Source organism: Monodon monoceros, unplaced genomic scaffold, assembly GCF_005190385.1.
Source record: "Monodon monoceros isolate NGI ecotype Baffin Bay Population unplaced genomic scaffold, NGI_Narwhal_1 Super_Scaffold_15, whole genome shotgun sequence".
Lineage (NCBI taxonomy): Eukaryota > Metazoa > Chordata > Mammalia > Artiodactyla > Monodontidae > Monodon > Monodon monoceros.
Window position 1 is genome coordinate 74,464,384 of NW_021703771.1, and position 19,445 is coordinate 74,483,828.

The 19,445-nt window shown below is 39.5% G+C and overlaps 1 protein-coding gene across 2 annotated transcripts in view; it reads left to right on the forward strand.

Annotated features, from left to right (window-relative positions):
- The window catches only part of ESR1 (estrogen receptor 1), a 493,708-nt gene that overhangs the window by 98,034 nt on the left and 376,229 nt on the right, over positions 1-19,445 (forward strand). The window contains exon 1 of one of the 2 annotated variants that reach the window (XM_029224355.1): positions 3,458-3,568. The exons of the other annotated variant lie outside the window; for it this stretch is intronic. The gene's annotated coding sequence lies outside the window, so the exon portion shown is untranslated. Of the gene's footprint in view, positions 1-3,457; positions 3,569-19,445 lie in introns of those variants that run through there. 2 annotated transcript variants of the gene reach the window in all.

The following is a 19,445-nucleotide window of genomic DNA, read 5'->3' on the forward strand; positions in this document are numbered from 1 at the left end:
ATCTTTGTTATCTGAAGGAAGTTGGTCCTTCTTTTTTTTTTTTTTTTTCTTTTTTGAGAAAGAGACTATCTTTATCCCTATAAGCTTCAACTAGAGAGTTTCAATTTGAGTCACCAGGTATCGGTTCTATTAAGGCTCTGTTTTCAAATACCCTGGACGTGTACATTGAAAACAGGACTGCTGGATATTCTGCCTTCTGCTACACAAACTAGCACCCGGGATCCGGGATGCGTGTTTTAGTTACAGGTTTTTATGGCAAGGAACAGAGACTCCCTTGGATACCTGGTAATAAGGGTTATGGAAGAATCTGTGTGACATTCATAACCCGGCCAGTGACCAACGCAGCTGTACAGACCCTGCCACTCACTCATGGGCCCAGAGCCCCATATTTGTTCATCTTTGCCATTGGGTTTCTCTGTCCTCACGTAACTTCATTTGCTAAGGGCCTTTGCTAACTGTGGCCTCCAGTCTACCCCAAGACATCCTTCCTGCCTGTGTGTCTCGCTATCTCAGTCTAGATTTCCAAAATTCATACATCCTGAGAGCTGAATACGATTGGTCAAGTTCACCTTTTCACATTAGGCCATGTCCTTGGTCCTTGCCTATCTGGGTTAGATGCTTATCTCTGATGCAATTAGCTCTGATCTGAGGTGGGGCTGAGGATCATATGGATGTGACTTGGTTGTCTAGGCAACAGGAGCTGAGGGCAGGGCAATTGCCCTTAGCTGAGTGAGTGGGTGCTTGGGTACTGACTGGTATCTCAAGGCAGAGTTTCAATTTTGATTGCTCTTCATGAGGCAAACTGAATGTGCAGGGCTGCCTTCAGAATCCGATGAAATCATACTTAGAGCGCCGCCCAAAGCAAACATCTTTGCTAATAAGGGCAAACGAAGAATTTGGACAATTAACTATGTAATTGAGCCACAAACTCTGCTCTTGCCTGGGGCATCAGACAGAACCACTCCAAATCAAAAACCTGAGTTTTATTTTAACCTGAATCACCCAGATCACAGCAGAATTTTGCTTGAATGACCCAGACAGATTGCATCAATTTTCTGCTTTACTTTCCTTGTGAAGACCAGGCTGTTAGTGATCACTTCTGGAATGAGAAGTATTTAAAAAAAAAAAAAAAAAAAGTTGGAACCTGGAAAGATCTAGAACTTCCTTGTTCTGTATTTCTTAACAAACAGCGTGCCACTTAAGGGAATGTGTATGTTGATTTTTAAAAAGTAAAGATATAGTGGATAACCTGACTTCGATGAAATAAAAGGCTTCATTTTTCACTTGTAAAATGCATGTGAGGGAATTAGGCATAAAGGTGTGATACTTCTCTTTGAATTGTACTTATGAGATTAAATTTGCACCGTGTTGGTTTCAATTACGCTGTATCACGCTGCTTCCCTTACATTGTTCTTTTCTTCCTATTTGTTTTTTCATTATTGAGTCTATCTAACAATGGTGAACACAATTTAATTAGAAACTTTTCCTCAAAGGAGATTTTTTTTTTTCTAGAAGAAATCACAGAATATTTTAAAACAATGTCAGTCCAAGCAGACATTTTTATTTTTAGTGTTTCCATTAGCATGATAAACTTTAAGATGATTCATAGTAACCTTTCTATATCAATCTGTAGAAACATGTTCTTACCCATTCACTGATAACTTCTCAAGTTTTTCTTCCAATGATACATGTAAAACACTTGTGTTCCCACCATGTGCTGGTTTTGATTCTGCAGTGGAGTGTTAAAAGCTTTGGTGATTGAGTCAGACCACCTGAGTTTGAACCATGACTCCAGCTATAAAATGTTGGGGTAGGTACTTAACCTTGGTATCCTACGGTTTCCTCATCTGTAAAATGGTTTGCAATGGTACTTACCTCACTGAGTTGTCGTGAAAGTGCTTAGAATAGTAACGACCTCTAGTGCCTGCTCAGAAGGCTTTTACTGTTATTTGTACTCTCCCACTTGAGAAAGCACATATTGGAATACAAATGAATGTCAGTAATAGTCTTTGAAGGATGATTGACCTAATTTTTATTTTATCTGAATTGTATATTATACATTTAAATTTTCTAATGAGTAGAAAAGAATCCATAACCTTCAGAATTCACCAGATGTTCTATTTTGAGAAATGTTGCTCTAAATAATTTTCTCCTCTGTATTGATGTGCACAACTGATTTTAACAGGTAGCTAAATGCTATTTGAAAAGCGTACCTCACCCATTCTGGCAAATCAAATAACTGAAGGATTTAATTACTTTAGAAAAAATATTTTGCTTTCAAAATGTTTTAAGTGTTCAAAACATTTTAGTAAATAATTTACCTTTTGCCACAAGTCATAATAAAAATAATAAAAAGCTAATAAAACTGCCACAATGCATTAGTATACATGATGGGTTTTTTGGTAAGTGCATCTTGTTGAAATTCTATGTTTCTTAAGTCAAAATGAAATACTTTACACATTACCTAAAATATGTCCTGCTCTATGTGGAAATTAATCTCAGACAAATTTGCATATTCAAATTATTTTACAGGCTAACTTGCAAGTATAGAGATGATGGAAGACAATTAAGAGCCTTTATTTCTAAATGTTTTAAAGTATTGATTGTGAGAATTTTGATTTTCTCTCCTAAGCCGATTTTGAGATGCATGGCTTGCCCTACAGATGTCAGCCTGCACTTGGAGATTCTAGAAAGCCCAGGAGCAAGAGAGCCTCCTCTTCTTCAACCTCTCTTCCACCATTCTCACTTGCAGAAAACCAGCCTTTCTTCAGACTTGAGCAGAAAAATCTAATATGTTCCACAAAAAATCCTTTAGAATACATACTACCCATGCAAATGAAACAAAACAGAACATCCCACAAACTCTTAAATGGCTGGAGGAAAGCCAGCTGTTCACGGGAAGATCAGGTGGCAGAGGAATGGCTTCAGAGTCAGAGAGAAGCTAACCTCTGCAGGATACTGAAGTCCAGAACCTAATTCATCAGTGACCAGACATGCAGAGTCGTTGAGTCAATGCTGAAAGAGAAAGATACGAAAACGCTCACCAAACAGGTGTCCCGACTCCTTAACTAATCTGGGATTAACAAAATTTATGTGCTGAATGAATCCTTGATTAGTATTATTTTTCCAACTCAGCATGCCTGTCTAGACTTCAAGCTTCATTAGTAGTGAAGAGAAAATCAGCTGGATTACATTAAAAAATTTTTCAGGCAGATTAACAGATGACTTACACCCTTGTGAGACGTCTACCTTGACCCAAGTGCTAAGATAGTTAGAAACAGGCCTCATGTGGAGAAAGAAAGGCCACCCCCTCCTCTCTTTTGTACGGGAGATGTTTCCACTCCTAGTCAAATGGTGGTGCTAGTTCTTTATTTTTGAGTTCCCACATTTCCTAATTTCATGGTCATAACAGCCTCCTGTCTACTGCCTCAGAACAGCTTTCACCAAAACTGAAAATAAAGGCTCCATGCTCAGAAGCTCCTTAACGGGCTTGAAAGGTTAATGTTCCTTTCCCTTGCCCCTTCTATAGCATAAGAAGACAGTCTTTCAGTGACATTCTTCTCCTCAAGTAGGTACTCCTATTTCTTCTTCTCAATATATTTTTTTCTTTTTGTTATATGGGCTACTATTTACAAGCATGATGTAACTTTAGAGCTTCCCTCTCCTATGAAAAGATGTTCATTTTTCTCTTAATGCTCCAGGGATATTTTGCAAAGTTACTGGCAAGCATTACTACGACGTTAAAATGTTAAATCTAAACTTGGTACAGTGAAAATTCACTTTTCGAATAATATTCAGCTGAGTCAGAGGGCAACCCGACTACCCTTTTCTTAGTACAGCACTGACAGGCTGTCTGCCTGTCCCAGATAACGCCTATTTATTTGATCCAGCTCTAGCTAGGAAGTTCTGGATTATTGAAATGCGGCAGAATTTCAAAAGTTATTAATTGGCCTGATCACGGACTAGCATGAACATGCTACCTGTTTCTTAATCTTTGGTGCCGTAACTTATGTGCGTTTGAACTAAGCAATCTGAATAAGCCATTATTTGCTTCCTGGAGGCAGTCAAGTTTTCTGAAAAGCTACGCCATCTAGCAAAATCCAAAAGTCAGCCACCCTGTCCTTAAAGTGCCCTGTGATTTCAGGTAAGTTCTTTGGGGTCTTCCTGCCTCAGTTTGCTCCCCTGTAAAAAAAACTCCCGGTCGCTTTTTACAGGGGATGGTATGCCCATAAATGCCTCCCCACCACAAGCAGAGTGCTACTTGAGTAATGATGTGGCAGTCACAAAGGACAGGGCAGCCTACTTTCATTTTGGTTAGAGGAATTGCCACACGTTTCAGGAAATGCGCGTTGAGTTCTAAGTTTTGTGCTGTGTCAAGAGGGTAACCAGTTTTTGCTCTCCCAGACATGCCCATAGAAGCCAATGTGATTTCTTTTTTAACCTTAATGTAAGGATTGGGCTTTATCAGGACTTGGATCACGGCGATGATTCCTGTTCAAAGGTGCCAGATTTCTATTGGCTTTCTGGGCCAGATCTAATAGGTTTGCAGAGCAGCTCCACGCACGAGGTTGCTGGGAAACTCATCTGGTTTTGAATGCAATGTATGTATCACGTATATCATGTATATGGTGTATATTAATGTTGAGAGTGAACTTATGAAGATGAGGTAGAAGAAGTATTTGAGTTTTATCTTAACATGAACCGAGAGACAAAGGAAGGGAAATTAGGTGGGCACTTTTGAGATCTAGGCTTCAGACCCCATTTCTACTCCTTACACCCCCTTCTTATTTCTCCAAAGCAAATGTTTGCTCCAATTTTGTGAATATCCTACGAAGACTGCTCACTAGGCTTTAACACACGTGGCTATACTATTCCAGAGGTTAGATGTAATAGCATACAGAGTGTTAGATTTTAAAGAAATTAGGAATAAAAATAATGTAATTATCAGAGATAACATGGAGGGGGAAAAAAGCAAAAATTTGAATATGAATATAAGGGTCATATTTCCTAGCAGGATATTTTTCTTAGACCCTTGGAGATATTTGTTTTGTTTTATGGCAGGAAAACGATAAAGCTCATGCATCTCAAACTTGCAGCAAGGACAAAGTGCAACAATTATCTTTCACTTCGGTTAACTATCTTTCATTCAGTTTAGGATGTAGAGCTAACTACCTCCTTCCTTCTTCCTAGCACCCACTCTAAACCTCTATACAATATAAATATTTGCACCGCATGTCTGCTAAACATTTTTATGAGGGTTTCTATAGCTTCTTTGAGTATCTGTCTGTATGCATTGAGTCCAGTTGATCAGAACAACTGCTGGGGCTGAGGGCCTGGTAGTTAGGCTTCGGTTTGCCAGAAACAGAGAACAGCTCTGGTTTATGGTTGCAGATTGGCTGCAAAGATTAACAGGCAAGGATGAGAGTGACCCACCTCTGAATACACCATCCACAGTTTTGTAAAATATTCATAGCCATGTTTCACCCGTACTGGTTGAGAAGTGGTCCTGCCCATTACTATTACACCCTGCCCAGGGTGTAATAAAGTGCTAGTTTTCGATGCAGGTACTTAACAGGTGGCTTTTGATGAAGGTGATGGTGAGGACGGTGAGCTTGCCTTCTGGGCAACATCTCAGTAGACTTCCTCTGGATCATTCCCACTGGACCCTGACAAAACCTTGCACATCAGTGAGTTTATGATTCTTTCTAAGGAGTGTAAAATTTTTTTCTTTCACGATCTGAAAGAGTCAGGATGCAGAGGCTTGCATTATCTATTCACCCCTAAAAATATCTTGCTGGAAAGCTTCTGCTCAGGTCTCCCCTAGCAGGAGCTCTCTGGGGAGGATTCAGATACTCAGTAGTTCAATTCAAATCCGCAGGAGACTGCTGAGTCCAAGCCACAGCTCCCATCACCTTCTAGCTGTGATACTTAACCTCTGCCCTCAAAGTTCTCATCTGCAAAGTAGGGATAATAAGAGTGGCCACTGGATATAATTGTGTGGAATAAATGATATTAAACCACTCAACGCGGTCCTCACGTGTTAGAAACTAAATATAATGAAGTCATTTTTATTCCAAGCCTAGTACAGTATCTGATAATAGATGTTGGAGGAATAAATGACCAGACCTCATGGTCAGCACCACAGAGACTAGGAGTTTGCATCCATTGGACCATAACAGGGAACTTGACCTGAAAAAAAAGGCAACAAATGCAGCCAGCTGAGCATGCCACGGTTGCAACGCTGCTGCTTCTGTAATGAGCATAAAATGTTGGAAGAGAAGGTGCAGAAACCCTTAATATCCTACCCTCCATCATGACTTCTTTTCCTTTGTGACCCTAAGGATAGTCACATCCATTTGTGATAAGAAGAGTAGCAAAGAAAATGGGCAAATACTTGCTGAGACAAGTATGTATGAAACTTGGTACAAATGCTTCACATTCATTTTGCTGTCCAAAGAAGTGTTTTGCTTGGTGGTTGGGCAAAACCTGAGTCTACGCACGTGTGGAGTTGTACCCTGACTTCTCATTCAGTGTGATGCCAAAGACCTGGGATGGTCTCTCCCCCACTGGCTGTATAACAAATACTTCATGCCCATGAGGTGGTAGGGACAGCAATTATATTGAATATTAACAATTCCCGTTTAGGGAGCTCTTGTTTTGTACAATGCTTTTTAAAGGCATGATCACATTTAATCCTCACTACAGCCTCAAGTGGTAAACAATAGTATGATTCCAATTTAACAACTGAGGACACTAAGGCTTTGCAAAGTTAGGTAAAGTGTCCAATGTTAGATGGCTTTATAAATGACAGTTCTAAGACTTGAAGATAAGCTTCTCTGTTTCCCAAGCCCATGCTCTCAGCCATCATTTGACAAAATATTCATTTCTAAAGTTTTTGATCATTATGATCCTTGCCTTGGAGAAGCAAGTTGAGCATCTAGGGCTGACAAGAGATAATATCATACCCTCTCCAGGCCTCGGTATCTTCATCTGTAAAAGGGGAATATTGATATCTGAGTTACAGAAGTTTTATGGCCATTCATGAGGATTAAATTAAATAATGGACATAGAAGACCTTTATGAAAAGTTCAGTTTTATTAAGTACAAGTTTTACGTATGGAATAATGACTTTGTTACATATCAAATCTTGTCACCACGTGAATGAGAGTGGCCCTGGTGTGGGGCTGTGAAATGGGTATGAGAGGTGGGTTGGTTTATGTTCCAAAGACCTGAAAGTGTGTGCAGTGGTGGAGGTGTGGGTGGAGAGTCTTGGCCTCCGGAGCGTGTGGCAAAGCTTGTAAATAGGGTGGGCAGAAGGGGTGGGGCTTTGGCAGGATAGTGGCAGATAGGCTGGGAGTCAGCCTGTTCCCTCTCTGAGTAATCCTCTCCCGGGGGCATCCCTGCAGTCTTCGGGATGCTCTCTGACTTCTCGGAGAAGGCAAGTGGCTAGGAGCTGCCCTTGCCGTTCTGTTGTAAAAAACCACAAAGACTGGTTCAGCTGCACACCTGGAGCTTCATTTTCCTAACCCCGGCCTCCAGGAGCTTCAGCTGACTTCACTCTTCATAGCCATCCCCAACTCTCCATTCTTTGAGGTTTCCTGCTAAGAATGAATACAAATGGGGTACAGTCTTCCACCTCCTCTTTCTCGATGCCTTGAAGAAAACGCGCAGCCCCTTGTGGGAACTGGCAGTCACCAGGGGGAAGAGACAGGCCCCAACAAAATGACAGCTTAGGGAAACTGACAAGTGTAAGACTTGCTGAGTCTGAGTGGTCACGGCTCCTGGTCTAGGTCCTTGCCCTTTGCTGGGATAGTAGATTGCCACTGGGGTTTTGGCATTTCTTTTTCCTCTGATTCCATCAAACTGTTCTCTTATCAGATAGCCAGCAGCTGAGCAAGCTCTCCAAACATACCTCTTCCTCTAGGTTGGTTCAGGAGCCCTTAAAGCACTTTCACAAATGGATAATCTGCATTTCTGAGACCCTTCCTCCCTCTGCTGTTCATAGAAATAGTCTCAATGGGGTATTTCCTTTCAGAATTTCTAAAAAGATACAAAGAAATCTGCAAGTAATTTGGAGTTTATCTCACAGAAAACATTTGTCTTTTGTACGCTCATCTTTATTTACTATGGCCATCATCTGTCAGCGTTCATTTCCTTCAAACCATGTACAGTAAATAAAGACGATCACATCACATCTGATAATCCATTTTAATATATTTCATTTTAAAACTCTGTGACAAATACAGATCCAAATTTCTTTCTTTCTTTTTTTTTTTTGCTTATCTTTGTTTCTATAATTAACAAGTGGAACCGGTACCACTCAAGACAAAAGGACGTAGATGGCTGCCTCTGTACCTTTAGCAAGAAACACAAAACTCTTCCCCAAAGCCTTTTACCTCACCTCCAGGCCCTCCTTGCATCAAATTTTACTAAAGGATAGTTAGAGATTAGAGTTACTCAGAATCCAATACAGTTCAACTTGATACACACTGTTAATTTTTTTCCTGATTTTATTTAAGGAATGAGCTGTGGTTTATTAAGGTCTGTCCAGAGTCTCTGCTCCCAACCAGACTGGGAGTGCCTCAAGTGCAATGATGGGCTTTGTGCCGGCTTCACTCTAGTGCTGTGGGAGGTCCTGAGATGTTCGGTACATAATTGTGTTCGAGAGAGCCTGACATATTCCTTGATCCTGAGGTACAGTGTTGTATGATAGATCTCTAGAGCTTACTTAACTGAAACTTTATGTCTATTGATTAATAACTCCCATTTCCTCCTCTCTCCAGCCCCTGGTAACCACCATGCCAGTCTTTTTTTTTTTTTTTTTTGCGGTATGCGGGCCTCTCACTGTTGTGGCCTCTCCCGTTGCGGAGCACAGGCTCCGGACGCGCAGGCTCAGCGGCCATGGCTCACGGGCCCAGCCGCTCCGCGGCACGTGGGATCTTCCCAGACCGGGGCACGAACCCGCGTGCCCTGCATCGGCAGGCGGACTCTCAACCACTGCGCCACCAGGGAAGCCCCACCGTGCCAGTCTTTGATGTTATGAATTTGACTATTTTAGATACGTCACATAAGCAGAATCACGCAGTACTTGTGTTTCTGTAACTGGCTTATTTCACTTCCTTCTGGTCCAACCGTATTGCCACATATTGTAAAATTTACTCTTTTTTAAAGGCTGAATAGTATTCCATTGTATGTATATACCACATCTTCTTAATCCATTTATCTCTTGGTGGACTTTTAGGTTGTTTTCACGTTGAACAAACTATTTTGAATAGTGCTGCAATGAACATGGTTATGCTAATATCTCTTCCAGATCCTGGTTTCAATTCTTTTGGCTGTATACCCAGAAGTGAGATTGCTGGGTCATCTGGTAGTTTTATTTTAATTTTTAAGAACCTCCATACTGTTTTCTACAGCAGCTAAACCATTTTGCATTCCTCCCAACAGTGTGCAAGGGTTCCGATTTCTCCACATTCTCGCCAGTACTTGTCTTTTGTGTTTTTGATAATAGCCATCCTGACAGGTGTAAGTGGTGTCTCATTGTGGTTTTGAGTTGCATTTCTCTGATGATTAGTGATGCTGAGGATTTTTTCATGTGTCCACTGGCCATTTGTCTGTCTTTGGAGAAATGTCTATTCAAGTTCTAAGTCACTTAAAAAATTGGGTTGTCTTTCTGATATTGAGTTGTATGAGCTCCTTACGTATTTTGTAGATGAACTCTTGATCAGATATTCGGTTTGCAAATATTTTCTTCCATCCTATGGGTTGTCTTTTCACTCTGTTGATTATTTCCTGTGCAGATCCTTTTTAGTTTGATGCAGTTCCACTTGTTTATTTTGTTTTTGTTGCCTGTGCTTTTGGTGTCATATCCAATAAAATATTGGCAAGACCAATGTCATGAAACTCTCCCCCATTTTCTTCTAGGAGTTTTACAGTTTTAGGTCTTACAGTTAAGTCTTCAATCCATTTTGAGTCGATTTTTGTGTACTAGGTAAGATAGCATCCAATGTCATTCTTTTCCATGTGGATATCCAGTTTTCCCAACACCATCTGTTGAAGAGCAATCATTTCCCCATTGTGTATTCCTGGCAACCTTGTTGAAGATCAATCAACTGTGTATGTGCTGATTTATTCAGGGCTCTCTATTCTATTCTATTGGTCCATATGTTTGTCTTTATGCCAGTACAATACTGTTTTGATTACTGTAGCCTCATAATATTTTTTGAAACCAGAAAGTGTTATGTCTCCAGCTTTGTTTGAACAAGTCCAATTTTGAGGCCCCATTTCCCTCATCAGTTGAATGAAGGCATCGGACTAGGGGAGCCCTATGGTCTCTGTGGCCATGCTTTATGATTCTATAGTTCTTGCTTTCAGCAGTCTCCACTTAGAACAGTGAATTGAGATATTATATAAGCACAGTCAAACCCATGGGCATCTATGCTGGGAATAAAAGACACGTCATCATTCCATTGATTTAGGACTCTAACCAGAAAAAGAAGACTCTGATATCTCTTGCAGCTGTCTGAAGTGTTTTATGCTTTTGAATCTAGTGATTTGAGGATAAAGGGAAGGGGTCAGAGTGTGCTTTCTTTTTGCCTCTTTTTTTCCTTCTCTTCTAAGGGTAAATAAAAGGCCAGGATACCAATTAAAAGAAAAAACAAAAAAAGTCAACGACTTATTGGGGGTTGGGAGTTGGGGGGGGGGAAGCGCACTAAATAATTTAATTTCAGTTACAATAAATCTCAAGTGGTAATACTCCACTCCTGAGAATGCTCCCTGGTGGACAATGCCTGGGCATCGTATTTTAAGTAGAAAAGTGCAGGGACAGGGTAACATCATAGTATTCAGCATGAAGAACACTGCTCACACTGGTTTGCTGGTGTATTCCTCCAGATTATTTAGGCCTCACAGATCCAGCAAAGAGGTACTTCAAGTCTAGTTTGTGGAGGAAAAGATTCATAGAAGAGTGTTGTTTTCTAGGAAACGAAAAAGCAGAAAGCAAAGGTCTCCTGCTTACTATAGCATTCATGTTGCATAAGCAATATTAATATGGTTGAGTATTCATCATTCAGAGCAGTTCACAAATTATTCATGTTCAGACTACACAGGGCCCTTGCTTCACACTCTTCTCACCATCTGGATTCTATCCATTTTACTCCTCCCTCAGCCCTTGGAATAGAAGCGAAATTTAAGTGGGCCAATTTTCTACTTGTTAGCAGCCATGGTAATGTGTCCAGTAGGGAAAGGGATTTATACTGTTAAAGTGAAGGAAGTTTTTGGATTGTTTAAGGCTTTAATTTGTTGACGGGATTTCTAGAATCCACTAACACCAATATTTGCGAATTGAGCACACTAGACAAGTTTGTAGATTTACGAAAGTGTAGCTAACGAGGGCTGTATTTAAATTTCTTATCCAGCTCTTTAGTTCTAAATTTATTGCCAATTTTGTTTATCAGACTTATTCTCAGAGGAGTGGTATTTGCTGTGGCCACAAGGAAACATCTGTGAGCTTAAACCTTAGAGGCAGATAGCCAGTTAGAACATTTGGCATTTAAGGCTTAGATTGCAGAAGAGAAAAATTAATCAAGGCAACCCTTAAAACTATGGAGAAGGCAACTAAAACAAAATGTCTTATCACTGACAAACTGAAGTATTGAGTTCATGTTAATTAAGAAATGTCAGGATTTATAATGAATCAACGAGGAGTGTCATATTATGGCAAGTTTGGAAGTTGATGTCAATCTCTATTGCCAGGATTTATGGTAGATTATATAACGGAATCCTGAGCTCTAAGAGATCAAAGGAAAATGCTGGCTCCTTCTTCATCCATTCTCTTCGGTCAAGCCTACCCAGCAAGAAGCCAAGTGGAGAGCTGAGCAGTTATCTGAAGTGGGCAGTAGAGACAGCCAAAACCAGATAAGACATAACCAGAAAGTCACCGTGGAGGGAGAATGTGGACTGAAAATAGACGGGAAGGGGGTAAAATGTCAAACAGCTTGGTCACTGTCCACAGTCCACATTCACTGGATGACAGCCAATTACTGGCTTCATGCAATTATTTAGAATGAGTCTGAAAGACTGGAGTTAAAAAAAAAAGACGAGTTCATTACCAAGGTTGTTGTACGTTTATGCAAAATTTCTCTGTATCTGTATTTACTATCTGGGACGTCGAATTCTGAGTATTTCCAGGGATTTCACTATTTTAGATTAGTATGTCGAGGTGATTGAGGAAGCCCATATAATCTATGGTCTTACATGGAGAAAGAATTTTAGATTAATTGAATGTTATATTTAATTAAACTTTCCCCCCTACAGCATGGGCTTATGAATTTTCCATCGAAAACTCTGATTCTCTCTTACCTTTACCCTTTCCTCATGTGGCAATTTCTGTATGCCCTGGATTTTAGTAGAACATATCAAGGAATTGTACAAGCCCACTGGAATAGGATTTGCATTACCATTGGTTAAAACATAAAAAATAAAACTACCAAAGTCTCAGATCAATGTGGTTTTTTTTCTTCTATTTGATATGAAAACCATAAACTCCTTACTCTGAGCAGATGTTTCCTAGACCTAAAATATAGTTATCAGTCCTTGGCCCCTGTAAATCTGTCATTGTGTACCTGCTAATCCTGAAGCCTCCTTAATTCAATGTTAAACTTTCCATTCGTTGTTTTTTTATTGAGGAAAAGTTCATAAATTAGGTTCCCTGCTGCTTGGAATTAAGAAAAAACACAGTCAGGCTAGTATTACAGAGAGGAAAACAAAGTTAAGAAGTTAAACAAGTATTTTTTTCACTCTATCATGTCTTGTACATTGAAAGCCATTATGTATAGCATTTTAAAAACAAAAAAATAACCCAGGGCCTTTTTTCAATAGCTCAGGCTGATGTTTGAAATTCACAGTGAAAACTGCCCACGGAATACTCTTGCAGTACTCCAAGGGAGTCAACTGGAATATCTTATAATAAAGTAAAAATTCAAGAAGAATTTTGCATGCAAGTAAGGATTAAGGAAGTCGTTTTATAAGGAACAGGATAAAAGTGTGTATTAAGTGTCATTGCCAAATTTCTCACTTGCTCTGGGTAGTGACTGCTTTTCCCATCATAGAGCAATGTCTGAATCTCTGTTGTAAACCCATACAACACAGCCACAGCAGGTGCAACTCTGCTGCTGAACTCATGTTTGGAGATACTGTGGGCCAGGACTTTTTGCTCTAATGGCAAAATTGACCTACAGAAATGGAACTCATGCTATGAACCTGAGTTGATATAGTGGATGGTGTACTTAAAACATCCTCTGTATACACTGTGTGGTCGGAGTTTCTTTACATGTTATCAGGGATGTTGATGAATGTATCTACAATGCTCAGTAGTCACTTTACATACAGAAAGCCCAAACTTTTTTTTTTTTAAAAAGATCTTTTATTTCATTCTTTTCCCCCTCAGGGCTTTACCATAGCTGCTGGGAAGTAAAAACATTTCCTGATTTGATTTTCACAACCTCCTTCTTCTTTTGCCAGTTGTATGGTACTAATAAGAAAATTAGTACAAAAAGTTATACAAAAAATTATAACAAAATATGTGTGTGTGTGTGTGTGTTTAAATTTTTATTGAAGTATAGTTGATTTACAGTGTTGTGCTAGTTTCAGGTGTACAGCAAGGTGATTCAGTTATGTGTGTGTGTGTATATATATATATATATTCTAACATATATACGTATATATATGTATATATTCTTTTCAGATTCTTTTCCCTTATAGGTTATTACAAAATACTGAATATTCCCTGTGCCATAGAGTAGGTCCTTACTGGTTAGCGATTTTATATATAGTGGTAAATATGATAACCCCAAACTCCTAATTTACCCCTCAACCCTTTCACCTTTGGTAACCATAAGTTTGTTTTCCATGTCTGTGTGTCTAATGTGTGTTCAATTTAACTCTAAAATAGGAGAACATCTTCAGAGTATAGACTTTGTGTTTTCAATTACCTACCTAAAAATAGAGGCAAGATTCTTACATTTTCAGTCACTGAGAAACCTTTCTGTTGAATTGAATTATTCAAAGTGGCAAGTGGCAGGTTCTTAAGGAAAAAAAAAGCTGATTAGGTGAACAAGTAGCCATTTCACTTTATTTGTGATCACCAAGTAATCACATTGTTTTTTATTTAAAATTTAAAAGAGAAAATAACTGACTTTCAAGTCCACTTCTCATTTTCTCCGTGGAACATTTCTAAACTAGTTAGCAAACCTCTTGAAAAGCCATGCATATATTACAATGAAAGTACAAATTGTCACCATTGCCTAGAAGCCAATTTGAGAGGCTATTTATTTAGCAGTTTGTGAATCCAGTACCAGCATGTGATATAAAAGATTAAAAGCCCCTCTGGTTTGTAAATACCATGCTATCATTCAAAATGTTCCAAAGCACAGGAAGTCTGAGTCAACTGAGTAATACTGGAAGGTTGATTTTTATGTAACCTGCCCAGATTACAAGGGAGGGCTGGGGTATGGGACCCAGGTCTGTCTGCCAATCAGCTAGAGATGGTAGTGGGTTAAACCTGATTTCTCTAAGGATCAAACCGGCATATATTGCCTAGTGGGGCACTTCCTCATTGTAGAACTGGCCTCTTTTCTCTCCCGTTGCGGAGCACAGGCTCCGGACGCGCAGGCTCAGCGGCCATGGCTCACCGGCCCAGCCGCTGCGCGGCATGTGGGATCTTCCCGGACCGGGGCACGAACCCGCGTGCCCTGCATCGGCAGGCGGACTCTCAACCACTGCGCCACCAGGGAAGCCCGAACTGGCCTCTTTTAGGGAAGTATTTCAGGAAAATTTTCCGTTGGACCTTGTCTACCCTGCTGTATAGGAAATGAAGGTTTCTAGGTGAAGCCTTTACTTCGTGACTAACCAAAATGTTAATGTCACCAATGCCAGGCTTGGCCACTGTCCTCAAGAGTGCAGTGGGACTGGTCGGGCCAGTCTTCCGAGGGAGGGTGGGGCTGTGCTATTGTTCCTGGGTCCACGGAACCTGCAGAGCCTTGTCTGCAAGGGCCTGGCTGACTGCTGGCTGCTTAGAAGCCCCGCAAAACCTCCTCTGGCTTAGGAATTTTAAACAGCTATAGTTCTAATCCTTGTATTAAGAGTCTGAGCAGCTGTGAAGGAATTCTCATGTGAATCATAGAACTGGGAACAGGGTGAACTGCTGGAGCTTCTTACTTTCAAGGAGACAGTGACCGTAGCAATTTGCCAGCTCAGAGCAGAGAGCTAGTTTGGCGAACAAGGAGATAGACAATGAAGAGGAAGGAAGGAAAAGGTTTTTAACCAAAAAATGAGTCCTCTACCCACCTGGGGCTGAAGAAAGTAGAGCCAGTACAAACCACTGGGAGTTTGTGTCCTACACAGTTTTTAAGATGCTATTCCTTTCCTCAACTTTTGTGTTTCTATATGCTTGTCGGTCTCTGAGTGGGCTTGAATTTCTCTTCGCACTTTGAGGTCCTGGATCAGAAGCTGATTATCCTGAAAAGGTCTGAGGTTGTGCCGTTGCCGGGACTTTGAAAGAGGTCTGAACAAAACCACTGGGATTCCAGATGCCATGGAACCTGGGGCTTTTTGTGCATTTATCTTGTGTCACTTGGGTAATAACACCAAAATCATTCCCCCCCCATTTTTTATTTATAAACAACACAGAATATCCGTGTTTCTCCCACTCCCAAAGCTCTATGTTTTAGTAAATGTTGGTCTTAAGTATCAGTAGAAAGAATTTAAGGGCTAAAGAATAAAATACATAAAATATGTTAGTAGGTTAGTGTAGTACCCACATGTGGGGTTGCCCGCTACCATTGCTTCTTTCTTTTTTTAAAGATCCAGCTCTTCTGTTTAAATAACCAATTCTTTAAAGTCCTGTTTCTTTTATGATCTACTTTGCTCATCCCTGGAGTCAGTCAGTCAAGTAAGTAATATAATGACAGTAATACTACTTCTCCCTGTACTGATCGCATTTTCTGCCGGCCATGGTGCTTTGCACCTTGCAGTGAATAGCTTACTTAGTCATTACAACATCTCTAGGAGTGGGTATCATTATACCCACTTTCTAGGGAGGTAAACCAAGGCTCAGAGAAATCAAGTAAATTGCTGAGGGCCATCCAGTTGGTAAATGGTATAACAAGACTTGAACGTAGAACAGTAACTCAAGAGCTTGGCCACTGTAAATATGGGTTTTCAGATTATGTTTGTAGGCAAAGGGCTTAGATATTGAAGGAAATACAGAAACAGTATTAAAAGAAAGGCCTCTTCCCTCGAGAAGCTTATAATCCACTGAAATGAGGAGCTCAAATTTCCACTGTGAAATATTTGTATCCGCTTTGCCTGGAACAAATTCCTATGATTTCCTTTTTTACTGTTTGGAGCTCATCCACTCAAGTCAAGAACTCTGAGTGTAAGCCTTTACCAGCTTTGGGCGGTGACTTTTCTATTTTTCATCATCCTAGGAGTACACTGTCTTGCCTGTAAATGACACTTAATGGAGTTGACCGATTATATCTGGATCAATTTAACTTAGCAAAAAGGCAACAGGCAAAAAAGGTTAATTGACCGGTATCCTCATTTACCAAGTTCAATTCCCATTCTGACTTCTCGCTCTCTAGTGAAAACGTGACATCAGATTTGATTTCTAGAGAGGTGAAGGGGTCTTTGATCAGTAAACCGGAGCCATACCATCAGGTTTGCTTTGCTAATTGAGTTTGAAATAGATTAATGGTAAACATTATTTTGGGGTCCCCTGGGCGCATATGAACTGAAGATGGCAAGAGATGACTCAGATGGATGTATAAGGACTGGCAGAGGGAAGAATAATCCACAAAATTGGTAAATCACACATGAATAACCAAGAACTGAATACAATATAACAATATGTGTTCATTTCCACTATTGAATAAGTTACCATTATCCTCTCTTCACTCTCCATTTGGGTCAGATTACTTCTCTGCTGTATTTCTGTTCTTACTGGTACCTATTTGCTGTGATTTCTCCTAGTTTTGACTCTATCTTTTGGCTTTAATCTTGTCTCTAAGTAAATTGCAGCCCAGTAAATATACTCTAGTATTGTTTATTGTAACTCCTGCCTTTAGGCCAGGTACCATGAGAAGGCACTTCTCTTATTAATTTATCTGTTTGGATATGTGCTAACGGGAGCCCTAATGCACACTTTGATTATGGTTCGTTGAGTCTAAAAGATTCAGTTTGGTTCAATTCAATTTATTTTGGCCTGTCTATGTAACAGTGCTACACAGCTAATTATAGTAGTTTTCTGTTCATATCGTTGACCTGACACATAGTAGCAAATCAGATGGATCAGAATTTTCTATCCAGTCTGAAGGTATATGTATACAGCAACAATATATTCTCATAAGAAGTGAAAATCTTTGTCATCTGGAAGTCTGGGTTCCATGATGCCTAAGAGAGCTAGACACCAGGAGCTAGAATCAGCTGAGGACATGCACGCATACATCCATGTCCACATTTTCTTCCCATTACAACACGTAGCCACTGTTTGGGCACCTATTTAAGTAATAATGTTACTGACCATCAAAGTGTAAATATTTTGGTACTAGTTGAGTATGAAAACTTTTCAGAATAGTTTTGTGAACTTTACTCAGCACAAGCACACCGAACACATTTCTTCCAATTGCTTTGGCAACAGGAGACATTGGCTAGTATGTTTTAAAGAAATCCACCCATGTTTTCGTTGATCTTCCTTCAATCCCACTGGACTGTGGGAACGAGATGTAGCTGGGAATCCTTGTCAACCAGGAAACCAGAGTCCTTTCAAGGGATGGGTAGGAAGGCAGGTGAGAGGGGAGAAGCATGTTTTAGAGGGGTGATGTTTATCTTGTTGGCCTGTTAGGGAAGATTTTCTGGGATAAGAACAAGGTTTATTGATTATCCTTCCTGTGCCATGAAACCTCACCAGCTCACTTCACTGCAGGCTTGTTTGTCCTCTTAACGCCAGTGCCTTTGCCTTGCATTTCAGCTGAAATCCTTTCTACCCAGGAGGAAAACCAACAGAGAAAACAGAGGAGGTGTTTCCAGTTTTGAGAGCTCAGATCAAACTAGAGATATCTGCTCTAACTGGAAATCTGAAGAAATTAATTATGAACCTTGTTCACTAGAGGTAATATAAAAAACAGCTTTGCTGGTTTTCATAGGAAGACTTTCTGTGTAGCCTCTCTGAGAACTGGCTACCTGAGCAATTCATCCTCGAAATTTGAGGATGTGTAGTATCCAAGGTTTAGGTGATATTGGAGGAACACGTTGTTAATCTAGGGGATGCTGGACTTTGACTTTTGTCCAGGTGATGTAGACACAGGTTAGGCTGCTGAGCGCTTTGACACTACTTTCTAATGTTGAAGAGCATTGGAGGAAGGTTATGCTTCTGAACGTTGAATTATGTTGAAGTACCGTTTTTCATTTTTAAATCAACTCATCACCTTTCTTTGCTTCCATTTAAAAATAGTTGTTGTGTTTTGCATATTTTATATAGAATGCATGTTAATTTGAACATTCTTTGAAAAGAGAAAAGAATAAAGATGTAAATAAAAATCACCTACTCACCAGCCATAGATAATCACTAACAATATTTTAATATATTTTCTTGTAGTCTTTGCTTAGTATTTATTATGTGTATATGTATATATATTTATTTGCATATTTGTATATTATATAAAAAATTTAAAATTCCCACAGTATAATGTTAACAAAAACCCAAAATACAAAACAATTTCCATTTGCAAAACATATACATATATATATATACAAAGTATATATTTTACAAACTGAAATTATGTTGTATCTTGGATTTTCATTAACATATTTGTATAGCATTTGTGTATAACATATATACATAATATACACACATATACACACACACATACACACAGCTATATATTTTGCAAATTGAAATTATGTTGTATCTTGTAGAAGTTATTTAATTATTTAGGTGTTTCAACATGCATTTTGTCTACATCTGTTTATTTCCTTAAAAATGATTCCTAAAAGTGGAAATACAGTGTCAAAAGGCAAAGCTGCTTTTAAGCTTCTTGAGGGGGTACTGCCAGATTTCTTCTATTTCCTTCTGAAACATTATTATTTTGCAGAAACTCTCTTAAAAGATTCCAAGCAAAAATTGTCTTAATCCCACGTAGAAATCAAATTATTATTTTATTTGGCCATGTCACCTCTGGTCCTTGTCCATGAACTTATGCTATTATTGACTCTTTCCATTAAGATAATGGATAGAATTTTATTTCCTACATTGTCTTTTGTTGTATCATGGGTAGTTTCTATTATGCTACAGTATTTTTTTATCTTTCTTGTTCCCTTCTTCCTTTCTTTCTGCTTTGCCTGTACCCCTTCAGAGAAACCAGTGAATACAGCTTGATGTGTTCCTC